Source organism: Chionomys nivalis, chromosome 13 (assembly GCF_950005125.1).
Source record: "Chionomys nivalis chromosome 13, mChiNiv1.1, whole genome shotgun sequence".
NCBI lineage: Eukaryota > Metazoa > Chordata > Mammalia > Rodentia > Cricetidae > Chionomys > Chionomys nivalis.
Window position 1 is genome coordinate 73714203 of NC_080098.1, and position 14261 is coordinate 73728463.

The 14261-nt window shown below is 45.9% G+C and overlaps 1 pseudogene; it reads left to right on the top strand.

The window, feature by feature from the left end:
• The first annotated feature begins 12619 nt into the window (after positions 1-12619).
• On the top strand, positions 12620-13721 carry LOC130885554 (60S ribosomal protein L35a-like; annotated as a pseudogene).
• Positions 13722-14261: the final 540 nt, after the last annotated feature.

Here is a 14261-nt window from a genome sequence, read left to right on the forward strand (position 1 = left end):
CCTCTCTCTGCCTCTGCCTTTTTCTCTTGTTCTAGCCATGGAGGAGAGTGGTTGCTCTCCTCCGCACTATCCCTGTTACATCACAGCTGCACATCTCAGCTCAGGTCAGAAGCAACAGGGCCAACAAACCATCAATCCAAGCCAACCCTTTAAGTGTGGTTATCTGCACAGTGCTGTGAAGACAGGCAGCACCGTGCGGCAGAGCAGAGAACACATTTTACTTATTGTATTGGTTTTTATAAAGGAAATGATGCAATTAAGATCTGAAAACCTCCCCCTTAACCATTTCAGGGGTAAAATTGATCCTTTATTGTGACATTTTCAGGACAGGGAGTCACATGCATGACCAGTGTCAAATGAAGGACATGTGGTTGTTCGATCGGCAAGGTAGGACCACTGTGGGAGCTGTAAGCCACTCTGATTAGCATTTCCACCAGGGTGATTGTTCTTCCCTGCATTTAGGTCAGGGCCCAGCACACATTTTCTGAAAAGAGAAGAGAGAGACAGGGTGTTTTAGACCTCGCATGCCGTGTAGATTGCACTTCAACCACTTGACTCCTGGAACCCGAAGAGCTTGTAGCTGCATACAAACAAGAGAGCATGGCAGTGTGCCAGGAAAACGGTCCTCACCGGCCAGTGTGGCCCAGGCATTGTGTGGCCCCTGTTTTAGAGAACAGACACAAGTAGTCTTCCAGCAGGGCATTTGGCTTCATTTTATTTATATATTTATTATTTATAAATCTTCCTTAAGATTTATTTTTGTTTGTATGTTTAGGTATGTGTCTGCTTGTGTGTAGATTATGTGTGTACACATGCAGTCAAGAAAGTGTGCCAGATGTCCTGAGCCTGGAATCAGGTGTGGCTGTGGGCCCCCTGACGGGTGCTGGCACTGAACTTAAATTCTTTGGAAGAGCGGGTACCCTTAACCATTGAGCTATCTCTTCAGCAATTTAAAAAGGTTTTTTGTGTGTTCTTTCATCTTTTTCAGACTTTTCAGCATCTTTCTGAAACAGTTTAATAAAGCTCGCGCACATGCAGCGCTTTGCAACTTAGTACCCTGCACCGCCGGAATGTGAAATGTCCCTTGCAGGCTCCTGTGTTCAACACATGTTCCCCAAACAGCGGTGCTGTTTGGGAGTAGCTGTGGTCTTTTGCAGTAGGAGACATGGCTGGTGAGAGCCACTGGGGACAGCCTCTGGCCATCTTAGCACAGTCCCTTCTGGTCCACATTCTCTTCCCTGTCTTCTGTCCAGCGTGACCAGTTTCGTGGCCTCGAGTGGTGCATGCCTGTGCTTCCCTCAGTCCAGAGGCTGAGGGAGGAGAATCTCAGAGTCCAGACCAGTCAAGCCACCTACTGAGATCCTATGTCAACAAAACAACAGCAGCACTCAACTATCTGTGGATAGCTGCCTGCATTTAAGTCATTTGTCTTAGACTTGGCTTGTTCAAGTTCACTAAAACGTTCACATCTCAGCTTTCTCAGCTATAAGGTGAGAATGTCTGACTTATGGCCGTGATTCAATAAATTTCACTGAATGGACTTAGGACAGTACTAACCCAGGGAGGGCTTAAGGGACTATTGCTTCCCTAGTCCTTCCTTAATTCTAGTGTTACTTTCCTGTTGTGGTATCTCAGAGTTTAACAAACAATCTCCATTCACAAGAACTAAGGTCATTATAAGATTTCTCCATATTTTTTCACATTGACCAGATTCACACTGACACATAATACTCTCTTTCTTAGAATCTGACTCCTAAGGATAGCTTCGATCTTTTTGGTGACCATGAAATAGAATATTATGAGTTTAGTTGGCATTTCTCTTGTTGAATATCTTTTTTTCAAAGATTTATTTGTTTGATGCATATGTGTGTCTTGCCTGATGTGTATACTATATACCATGTGCATGCAGTATCCATGGAGGCCAGAAGGGGGAGTGGAACCTCCTGGAGCTGGAGTTACAGATGGGTAAGAGCCACCATGTGCGTGCTGGGAATCTAGGAGAGCAGTCAGTACTCTAAGCCACTGAGCCTTCTCTCTAACCCCTCCTACAGCCAATTAAACTTGGGTAGTCCCTGGGAGCATCCCGTCTCCTTCCCACCCTGGCTGGAGGCCTGCTGGAACTAGTAAATTAAGACTTTTGCTTTTGACATTTGGGCTGGGAGAAAGTGAAAACCGATCTAATAATAATTAGTTATGGTTTAGTATGTGAGATTGGAGCATTCTCGTTTTTCACTCTGGAGCCTGGTGAGAAGGAGTGACAGAGAGATGGGAGATTGATGGCGAACAGAGCCTCTCACTGTTCCCATGCCAAGAGAAGCAAATGATCCTTGGGCGCCTCCTCATATCACGTTAAGTGCCCACGACAGCCCTAAAAGGAATGGAGAAAGCCAGCAAAGGTGGGGGATAAAGAGTTTCCTTTTATTGTTCTCCGAGGCCAGGCACCTTGGCACATGCATCAGTGCCTGCTCACTTTGTAAAGACCGCAGTCTCCCGCCAGCCTACCTCTCCAGGCTCCAAGAAGGAGGGTCTGGGCTCAGATCGCTGCCTCTGTTAAAGAGCGACTTGTTTGTGTAACTCTGGGGATACAGTTCCTCTCCACTTAATGAAGTGGAGCGATGTCGTGGATAAGACATGACCCGACAGAAACTCTAAAGTACAAACATTATGGGATAAACCCTTCCCAGAAATGTCCAGTGTTTCTACCGTGTAAAATCCGTGTTGGTGGGGTTGGTTGCTATGGGAGAATTTCATTAACTTTTTGAAGAAAAAACGGGGGTGGAGGGGAAAGCAGAGTCTCTGTGTGTGTATGTGTGTACCTGCCACATAGCTGCCATATGACATAATATAGGAGATCTGCCCACTTCTCATTGGTGGGAAATTTGGGGGGAGGACTCTGAACTGGTCAAGAAGAGAAGTGTAAAATGATTCATGTGCGTCCCTCTGTCCAAGAAGGTACTGGAGAGGAAGAACAGATGGTGTCTTTCAAAGAATGGCCCTGCAGCTTTTCTTTGTCTCCCCAAAAGGCCACAATTAATGTGGCTGCAGGGTTGGGCCTGAACAGAAAGCCAAGAACACACTGAGAGTTGGCCATCAATATCAGATGATCTGGGCCTGCTCATGTCTGATTCTGGTGCCCGGGGATGCCCTAGGGACGACCAGGCAGACACTGCCCAGCTTTAGGGACATGTAACAGGCCAGCATCGCAATGAGCCAAGCGTCTGCCTTCACTCTTCATGGGAAAGATTGTGTAAAGCCACGGATGGGTATTTTGGCAGAAGGCTACCTGTAAAGACACGGGGGTGTGGTGACATGGGGTAAATGGGACTTCCCAGAGCGTGAGGAAACAGTGCAAGGTTTAAGCTTTCTCCTTGTTCAGTAGTCAGCACCCTATTTAACTTCCTGTCTCCCCAAAATGTCTGTGTTCCTCCTAGGTCCCCATTTGTCTGCACAGCAGATTGGAACCGGGGACCAGGTCAGGGACAGAAAGCTTCATCTGGTTCTCAGGTGAGCTCCTGCTTTCAGGGCGTTTCTGCAGATCTGAGCATCATTCTGAGCCATTTTCTGAAATCCAAGTTTTCTGCTGATAGCGCTAAAAACCACTTCTGAAGAAGGAGCGCTTAGATCACTACTTCCAGAAGGAATGGTGTTTCACTAAATGCTGGAGTCTGCGGGAAAACTCAAGGGCAGGCAAAGGGCTTCTACTGAGGAAGAGCCCTGAGTGTGTAGAGTGGGGGTCCTTGAGGAGGGGTTGAGACAAGCAAATAGTCTTGGGTTTGGAGATTGAATGTTCGTAGGAATTGACAGAAATGTGCATTTTCAAACTGAGTTGGGCATGAGTATCATTTAGGAGCTGGTTCCACCACCAGTTTCTGACTCAGTCTTGCAGAGGTGTCTTCTAGTAAGTTCCTGGGTGCTAGGACTGGTCTGGGCTGCCTTTCCAATAAAGACATGCATAAAGCACATTTATGTGTACCCACATCTGCACTGTGTTCTGGCAGGAACTGGAGTGGTCTGCAATAAAGCCAGTACGCACTGGGCCCTTTTCTTGCCCTCTACCTGAGTGGAACAGACAGTTGCTGGCAGTGATGACCCAGGTGCTCCATCCCGGCTTGCCAATGCTAAAGGGAAGTTGGGATTGTGGGAAGGGGATAGGAGAAGCTTCAGTATACAGAGGGGGAGGCGAGCTGAGAGGAGAGAAGAGGCGGGAGGGGGAAGGGAAGGGAGGGGGAGAAGCCAGAGCTTTCAGTTTCAGCTCCAGCTGAGATACTAGCAGCTTTAAAAACTTCACACATTTTTTTTTAACCCCTTTGAACCTCAATTTCCTCCTCTGAGAAACTGCTGAGCTGGAAGGCTTGTCTTTCCATTGAAATTCTTAGTTGCAATCAAGTGAAGTCCATCCTGGCTGATTTAAGCAGAGAAGAGATTTATGGCAAGGATATTGGGTTTTAGGGGAAAATGAACTGTCTCACCAGCAAATCGGTGGTCTGAAAAAATGAGAGGGGGGCTGGCATTGAGGGAAAGACTTGTGGGAGGACTTAACACAAAGGCAACCGGTGGGTTTCCCGTGGATGGTGATGGAGGTGAAAGACAAGAGCATCAGACACAGCTGAGTGTCACTCAGTTTAGAATGACTGTGAACACCGTTTAGGGTGATTTGACACGGAAGCCATGTCCTTGTAGAGTCCCTATGGCAAGCTAGAATGCCAAGGCATTAGCAGGTGAAATAACACCATGTTTGAGATTTGCATTAGGGAAAAAAAAGAAAGCTGCAGAGAAAGAAACAGGTGAGAAGGTCCAGAGAGAGGAGGGAGCAAAGGCTACAGAGGCAGCGTTGGCAATGATCGTTGGGGGATCCTGGCCGAGATCCACAGGGAGTATTTTCTTTTGGGGATGTGTGCATGCTTGCTCATATGTGTTTGAAGTTCATGGCAAAACGTTCCAGTGGAACAGAAAACACCCTTTCTAAGAGCCTAGAGAAGAAGGATCTCTGTCACCAACTAGTAAAGGTGGCTGGGGAGAGACTCTCTGCATGTCCAGATTCTAAGGTAGGTGGTGTCTCTGCCATTCAGGTATCTTCAAGGAACAGGAGTTTCCCAAGGTCAGAGATGGTGACTGAAAGGGGTCATAAATGTCTCTAGAGGCTCATAGTGATCCCCAAACCATGTTAGTGCCATCTCTTCCTCCTATCCCTGAGATGAGTGTACCCCGAATCCCCTTCTTGTGTCTGACTTTCTTACTTAACCTTCTTGAATATCAGTTATTTGCCAATCTCTTAAAATGTTCAAATTCATTCAAATGTGGGGAGCTTTGGGCCAGCCCGTCAGAGCAGACTTTGTGTTAGAGGAACACACTAGATAAAATTATATTGTGCCCATGTGTATCCCACCTTCCGTCCCATTTCTTTCCCAGACCCACTGGGGCCCTCACCACCAGTATCAAAGTTTCCAGCACAGCTGTCACTGAACATCTGGTGCTGCCTCTCATGGTGTTTCTTCTCTGGTCCCTTGGTTCTTCTGCTGTGCAGCCCTTAGCTGCCTGACTGTTCTAGACGAACCATCTTGTGGGCTCCTCCATAACCTGTGCACAGTGCAGTGGTTTCTGTGTTTCCACTACTCTGAGTCTCCTCTGAGGCTGATGCTGGGGTACTATGACAGATTGTTATGTGGTCCAGCATGTGTTTTCATGAGCAGAAGTTGAATACTCTAAAGCAACCAGAAAACACACGAGGCAGTAAGTAAGTAAGCCAGTAGCGCTTATTTGTTACTGTCTGGATTCTGGGCTGCCCGTGATGGTAGATGCTGAGCTTTTATTCAGTTGGAATTCAGTAGGTTTGCTTATGACACTATTACCACAAATGCATGAGAATACATTGTGCTCTAATCAAATAAGGCCATTGCCATTCGTCAAGGGGAACTTTATGCTCTGTGATGTTCCCAGTGGCTGTTGCCAGGTATGTGACTGCTGATAGAAGCCTCTGGATACAGTGCACGGCTATAGCTTTACCCCGGTGAGTCACAGGTAAGAATGTGACAGCTGAAGAGACAGCCTGGCATGGACACCATGCCCAGAGAGTTTCCTGTGTGTTAGGCAAACACTCTACCAACTGAGCTAGATCTTTGGCTCTCAATGACTTCTTACCGAAGGTCAGAACCCAACATTTCTGTGTTAGGTCTTTCAAAGCAGAAGCAAAGCAGCAATCCTATGGAAGTGGTCTATTTGGGCAGTGATTCCAGAAAAGGGTAAAGGGGTGGAAAGGAGGAGGACAGGGAGAGGACCCTCCTGAAGCATGATTAATGAAAACAGAGAGAGAAATTGGGGTTCAACCTGAAGGTCAGAAAAGCAAAACAGCAACTGGCTCTTATCACTACCTCAGTTCGAAATGGCAATCTCGCTTGTAAAATTTCAGAGTGAGACTGTGTCTGAGAGCTGTCTCCTCCCATCTTATCGTCCTCTCTAGTTCTGCAATTAAAGGCGTGCACCACTACCGCCTGGTTTCTATGGCAAACTAGTGTGGCTACTGGGATTAAAGGTGTGTGTTACTCCTGCTTGGTCTATAAGGTTGGCCAGTGTGGCTGTTTTACTTTTCTGATCCTCAAATTTTATTTATTAAAGTTCAAGTGAAATACCGTCTACCCTCCGTTGGTTCTGTGCTAAGCCTTCCGCTACTGAGGGCAGCTGGGAGTCAGCCCTGCCGTACTCTGCAGAGGTAATTGCTCAGAGTTGCCCATCTGTTTCATTTAATCCCACATCACTGGAGGTTGGCTGCTGTGTGTCCACAAACTCCTTGTCACATGATCAGAGCACACTCTTGGTCTGTGTAGGCCTGCTGCAGGTTCCGGGGGGGTGGGGGAGGTGGCTATGGAACGAAGCGTTAAATTGAATTAAGTATCCGATGTGGACAGTTTAGAAAACAAAGATTCTGAGCAAAATAATTAAGCATCCAGAAACCTACTACCAAGAAAGATAACAGCAAATGTTTAACACCGTACCTCATACACACTGGGTGCCCTGTGTTCATCAACACAAAGTCACCAGTGATTGGAATATGAAGCTTTCTTTGGGGATCACAGTACTGGCTGCTAGTGAGAATTTGATTTCCAGTTGCTTTTGATTAAGTCATTGACATTTTCCCCAAGTCATTCGCATTTTCCCCACAGCCACAGCTGTGGTAACAAGGACACTGGTAATACAGGACTTGCAAGGGATTTTTTTTTTTTTAAACACAGAAACTAAAACGTGGTGGTGCTGGGCCTTGGTGGCCACGGCACCTGACAGAAAGAACTTGAGGAAGGAGTCATGGTTTCAGGGGGCCAGCTCCTGTCTGAAGTCTTGAGGGGAAGCTCAGGCCATTGCCAAGGGAGCTTATGAGGTTCCTCATGCCATGGAGGATGAAACAGGGGATGGAATGGCAGGAGCGAGGGCCGGTCTGTAACCTTGCGAGGCCAACCCTCAGTGGCCTACTTCTGCCATGCAAGTCCCACTTCCTGAAGTCTCCACAGCCTCCCATTGGGGCAGCACTCGATGAGGGCCAAGCATTCAAAGCATTAGCTGTGTGGGACATTTCAGATTCAAAGCAAGCACTGCCAAGGCAAAGGCAGGGGCTGCCAGCAGCATTCTGGCACCAGACGTCCTAAGCACTCGGAATTTTCTTTTTGTATTTAACAAAAATCTCATTTGAATTTTCTTAGTCATGTGGGGGTACTATGAATTACTGTGCATATATAAAAAGAGAAACACGAGCGAAATGGAACAAATTGCTGCTGAGCTTTCTCAAATTTGGATTCTCCATTGCTTTTGGCTGAGTCATTAGCATTTTCCCCATGGACTAGCTATGCTAACAGGGTAACACAGGACTTGCAAGGGATTTTTTTTTTTTTTTAACAAAGAAACTAACACTTAGTGGTTCTGGGCCTTGTAACTGATTCAGATCGTGTGGAGTTAGTTTGTGTGGCATTAGCTACCATTGGATGCAGTGCCAGGAACTCTGTAGAGCCCACCTAGTTCTATACCAGCTTCTTCCTCCCCTATACAAACACATCTTCCTTGGAATTGAGAGAGAGGTTGGCTATTGCCTCCTGGGTTTTCTGTCAAGAGCTAAATAATCGTATTCAAATTTTGTTGATGAAACTTTTGACTTATTTCAGGCAAAGGAATAACAACAGAACACTCTCTCACCCGAAGTGAGTTGAGATTTCGTCTGGACTTGGGATGTCCAAATCTGCGTCTCATTACGGTGTTGCTGAGTGGGACACACTACAGACTCTTTTCTATGTTCAGGTCACAGACAGGGAAACTCCAGCATTCAGGTCAGGAATCTCCATAGTCTTGTTGGTCAACACTTGAGGGATGTCGCGGAATTACCCATGTGTCTGTGTGTACACAGATGTCTCGTTACCACCTTCTCATCAACTTAAAAGATTATGTCTGTGAAAGAGCTGGAACTGGGCTAATACTGAAATTTCAAAGATGTTCTGGAGAAAAACAGATTTGGGGCACAAAAGTTATGAATAAATATTAGCAATCTTTATGTTCAGGACCTTAACTTTTAATATGTCTGATTATGATTTTTGTTTGAATTGCAAATAAATTATCTAAGGGGGGTGTTTTTCTTCTTTCTGAATATGTTCCTTCATTTAAATAAAATTTTCACAGTTTATCTGATTTCACACTCAGGGTAGTGGAAGCTGAGCTTCTTTGAGACATTTTATGTTAGAAATGTGAAATAATTTAGACATTTAAGATTTTTAAATATTAGCCCAGATTTAATCTAGCCAGGCCATCATAGTAGAATTTCTATTTTTTAACTATACCATTCTAAAAACACTGAACTTTGTATCAGTTCCGGGTTTAAATTTCCTTTCTTTATAAGCTTCTGTATCTGGGGATATTATTATTATTATTATTATTATTATTATTATTATTATTATTACAAGGTTTCTCTGTGTAACAACCCCAGTTGTCCTGGAACTCGCTCTGTAGGCCAGGCTGACCTCGAACTCACAGAGACCCACCTGCCTCTGCCTCCCAAGTGCTGGGTTTAAAGGCGTGTACCACTGTCACCGCCCTGCTGGGTGTTCCTTTTTAAACCTGAAGGTATTCTGTAATATGTTTGAATGAGGTCAGGATTCTTCTGATTGTGTTTACGACAGAGAAAAGCAATAGACTGCTAGGGAAAAGGTGGTCAAGCTTCACTTCTGAAATCATGCAGCACCTGATAACTCTGAAGGTAACTTTCAGAAACTCAGCTGCATACCCTACACGCTTGTGTGCAAGTCACAGAGCTCCACAGAGACGAGTCCAGACCCCTGCTATATTGTTGGTATATGTAAGTTCTCTGAAGAGAGCTTAAGGCAGCTGCTGCATACTCTACCATGTCCAACCTGAGCAAGCCTGGACCTATGTCTTTCCTCACATGACCAGCCAAAGGCGGTTTGACTGAGCAAATAAGATTTTCTACATGCACAAAGCAACTCAAGGTTGGTTCATGGTTCCCTCCCACTTTAATGGGTTTCTTAAACGTAGGTTTTCACACCCTTCCGGTCTCCTGTGCCGGTGTTTGTGAGCCCACTGGAAGCCCGTTTCTCTCACTCTCATAAGGATGAGTCTGCAGAAGCTTTGGTTTTCTAAATATTCCTCTTCTACTCTGATGGTTGAATTTACTCTGTCCTTCAGGTTTCTGGCCGGTTTGGTGAGGATGATTCAGGATGTTCCTTGTACAATAAATGAGGTTGCTTTCTTCAGATAAATCACAGGTGTGTAACTTTGAGCAAACAAACTGCCTATGTTGAAATTTTAAAGTGTGTTAGAGCTAGCGTGAATACAACCCATGAATACATGGAAGATCCTAGAATCTAGCTGTTTCAGAAGTGTTTGATTATAATTTTCTGTCTACAGTGGTGGCCAAGCTAACCGTCATCTTGTTGTTCCCCTTTTCCAATGCATTTCAAGAACCACTTGACTATCAAGCTTTTCCTTTTAAAGTCATTGTTTCCTGGACCACCTCTTTGAACATATTGCTGTTTAAAGTCAATTGTTAGAATATCTTTAGAATGAAAGAATAATGCCAGAGATATCTTGATAGCGAGAGCCTCTATGGGGTTAGGGAGAAACCTGGTGTTAGGGAAATTCCCAAGAATCCACAAGGATGGCCCCAGCTAAGACTCCTAGCAAGAGTGGAGAGGGTGCCAGAACTGGCCTTCCCCTGCAAACTATCATCATCATATCATCATAGAGCCTTCATCTAGTAACTGACGGAATCAGAGGCAGATTCACAATCAATCACCAGCCTGAGCTCTGGAAATCCAAAGAGAGGGAGGAGGGAATGTCTGAGCAAGGGAGGTCAAGATCATGAAAAAGAAATCTACAGAGACAGCTGAACCAAAATCGTGGGAACTCATGAACTCTAGACCGACAGCTGTGGAGCCTCCATGGGACCGAACTAGGCCCTCAGCATGTGGGAGACAGTGGTGAAGCTTGGTCTATCTGAGGGGCCCCCGGCAGTAGGACCAGGATAGCTGGTGCAAGAGCTGCCTTGCTGGGGCCCACTCCCTACGGTGGATGCTGTGCTCAGCCTTGACGTCTGGTGGGAGGAGCTTGGTCCTGCCCCAACTTAATGTGCCAGACTTTGTTGACTCCCCATGGGAGCCCTAACTGGTTGGGAGGAGTGAATGGGGGGTTAGGGGGGAGGAGTGGGAGGGAGAACTGGGGCTGGAGTCAAGATGAAATTAAAAATAAAAAATAAAAATTAAAAAAACAAAAACTAAAACAAAACCCAGTATCTTTAAAAAAAGTTTATCAGGCAGCAGGATTCAGCCAACCTATTACTGTGTTTTCCTTGAGGATCCTTAACATTTTTGTAAGCTTTTGAGCTGCCCTCAAGAGCTGGCCTTGCGCCTGGACCAAGGACAGGCCGTGTGATACTTGCAGTACTCTTCCAGGTAGCAGCTGAGATGTTGTCTCTTCTGGCTCAGACAATGCATGTGCCTAAAATTATCCAGGGAAAGGCCGCTGGGTCTATGGGGGTTCTCTAAGGAACAGACCAGAGAGACCTTGCTTAGCGCGCTCCTTCGGTCTGGGTTCTTCCTCAGCTCTGCCCTTCAGGTGTGTGGATGGAAAGCCGCCCCGCGGTTCTCCGAATAGCCCGAGAATTCTTTCAGTGTCCTTCATCTGGGCCTCTAATGAAGTCTGAGCTGTAGCCTGGGGTGGATGCCAGCCTGGAATGCGAGGGGAGGCTGAAAGCTGACACCCGCTCAGCGGAGCAAAGGGCCTTGCACTGAGGTTGTTGCCATGACAACCCGGGTATGTTCCTGGTGACGCATTTACACAACGGGTTAAAGTTCTTTGAAAGCAGCGGCGGCTGTAAAAACAGCATATTAAATATGCTTCGAGACTGTAGGCTGTGCATTCTCCTCTCGCATTTCATTGAGGGGGTTTCTGAATGTACAGGGGGAATTTACAGCAGAATCGCTCAACGTGGGCTGACTCTGCACAAATCTTTTTTCTCCTTTTTGAAAGGAAGGGAGAATAATTTGGGTCATCTCCCCCCCCCCCCACTGTCTGTCCTTCCTTCCTTCCTTCCTTCCTTCCTTCCTTCCTTCCTTCCTTCCTTCCTTCCTTCCTCCCTCCCTCCCTCCCTCCCTCCCTCCCTCCCTCCCTCCCTCCTTCCCTTCCTCCCTCCCTCTTTCCTTTTCTTTCTTCCTGAGTTATCTCTTCATACCAGAATATTTGGTTTCTCCCCTTGCCTACTTGGTATTAATAGATCAGTATGTCTGAAGCAAGACACTTAGCAAACAATTTGGAGAAGGGACACAGTCCATGGGTCTAATATGTAGAAATCACTTGTCATGTTTCTTATTTCATTTTTATATTTTTCTATTTACCTTTCAATTTTGTATTAACTGATTTTTCAAACAGTTTTGCTAGACAGTCTGTTTGCTAGCTGCCTGTGGGTCCTAAATGTCGGGTGGGTAACCACACAACTAATAGACCGCACAGCTTTGCATAGGCAGCCTAGCGTCCGCCCAGCCTGTTACCGTGTTTAAAGCAGCTGGCTTCCTCAGTTTGACCATAACATGGACTTTTCTGAGACATGAGAGATTTACTATTAAAACTGAGAAATACCAGGAAAACCAGGACTCGCAGGTCACTGCGTATTCAGCAAGCATCACTTAATGTCTGCGGACAAACCAGGCTGTCCTGAGGCACCGACACCCAGAGTAAGCTAGTTCTTTGGTAATTTAATAGGAATGGCAGCAGATCTGTTAGTCCATCTACCTGAGTGTATTCAGGCCTAATAAGAGATCATAAAAGGTATTCCTGAGATGCTCTGAGCCTAGGCTCCCTTGGGTGGGGACCCCTTTGGCCTCTGTCTGCCATCTTGGTTGGAATAAAGGACAATGGCTAGAGTGTCTAGCTACTACCCAGGCCACAGAGAACTGTTTGGCTGTTGGGTCTGTACTTCCTCATGAACCTAAGCAGTCGTAACAGAGAAGAGTCTCCTACATTGAATCTCATGGTGTTACTAAGAACAAGCCTCTCATCGGAGGAGATGCGGTTTTCTTAAGTCTTACATGTCACTATCTTGGATCTGACGGAGAACAATGGCTGCTTTGCTGAAGAAATGAGTTTCCCAACTATCTTGGTAGACTTCCAGGAGTTTGTCCAGAAGCTGGAGCCCTTGGAAGATGTTAACTCAGGTGACTAAATGCTGATCTTGAGGATAACTGGCTGCATTTGACACCAGCTTTGGTATCAGATCACCCAGGGGCTTCACTGATGACACTGCCTGTCTCTTGGGGTGCGATTCTGAGCAAAGTACTGCATTCCACATTCTATACTGTTGGGCATGTTTTCAATCTCGTCCATTTTTGACATAGGTAGGCGATACGATTTTTCTTACTTTAAAACAAAGTCCTGTTGTTAAGAGGTTTCTTTGTTAAGTTTTTTCCTAGAAAGGAAAGGGAGATTAAATCGTCTTCTGTATGAAGGAAAAGAAAGATGTTTGTTTGAGAATTGAAAATCTGCCTTGACTGTTTCACTGTTGAGGTGGAGCGTGACGTTTGGTTCTGTGTATAAGTGAGATTGCCTTTAGAGGAAAACTTTGAGACCAATTGTAACATGTACTTGCCAAAATATCTTCTCCTCAGCCATCTCCTCTCAAGTACATGTTTTCAAACAGCTGGAAGACTCAGTTATTTGCTTGGACAGTTAAGAAGTCTAGGGAGAAAAATGGATGTGTCCGTCTATGGCTTTTTGAGAGATTTGGTTGGGGATTGCAATCCGCTCTTAGACAATAGGAATGTGTCTTAAAGAGAAACAAACAGTTCGTGCTGCTGAGCTTTGGGGTCCGGTTTCTGGGGCCTGCTGGGAACAGGACTTCTAAAGGACAGTGTGTCTGGAAGGCTGGGGTGCAAGGCCACTTCTGCTGGCTATAAGCGAGGTCTCGGAACCAGAGAGAGCACACAGCTCTCCTTAAAATTGAAGGTGTTTATGCCCGAGATGAAACTAAATTCTACTTGGGCAAGAGACGCGCTTATGTGTATAAAGCAAAAAACAACCCAGTGACACCTGGAGGCAAACCAAACAAAACCAGAGTGATCTGGGGGAAAGTAACTGGGGCCCATGGAAACAGTGGCATGGTCCGTGCCAAATTCTGAAGCAACCTTCCTGCAAAAGCCATTGGACACAGAATCCATGTGATGCTGTACCCATCCCGGATTTAAACCAATGAAACCAATGAAAAGTAAATAAATAAAAGTGAATTTGTAAAAAAAAAAAAAAAAAAAAAAAGAGAGAGAGAGAGAGAGATAAACAATACTGTCTAGGGACAGGAGAGAGGACTGTAATATACCTGAGCTCAGTCTCCAGCATCCATGCAAAACGCAAGGCAAGGCAGTGTGTTCCTAAAGCCCCAGCACGGAGAGACTGAAGGGCAAGAGGCAATGCCTGGTGTCCACCGGCTAGCCACCCCACCTTAACCCCAGGCCAAAGATAGAACATAAGGTCTTAGACTGACAGTCCCATGGCCTAATGCTACCCTGTCAGATCATGTATAGAAACGGGCACGTGGAGGACAATCCCAGGAATGTGCACCTTGGGGACTGCTGAAATAGATCTGTCACCACCACAGAATCAAGATGGCAAGGGCCGGAAAACAGAGGACCGAGTTTCTGGAACACGTTCCCATTAGGTTGTAGGCCATGCTTGTCTTTGAACAAGATTCTACTTACCCGGGAAGCCACTTACCCATGTGCACACACGCA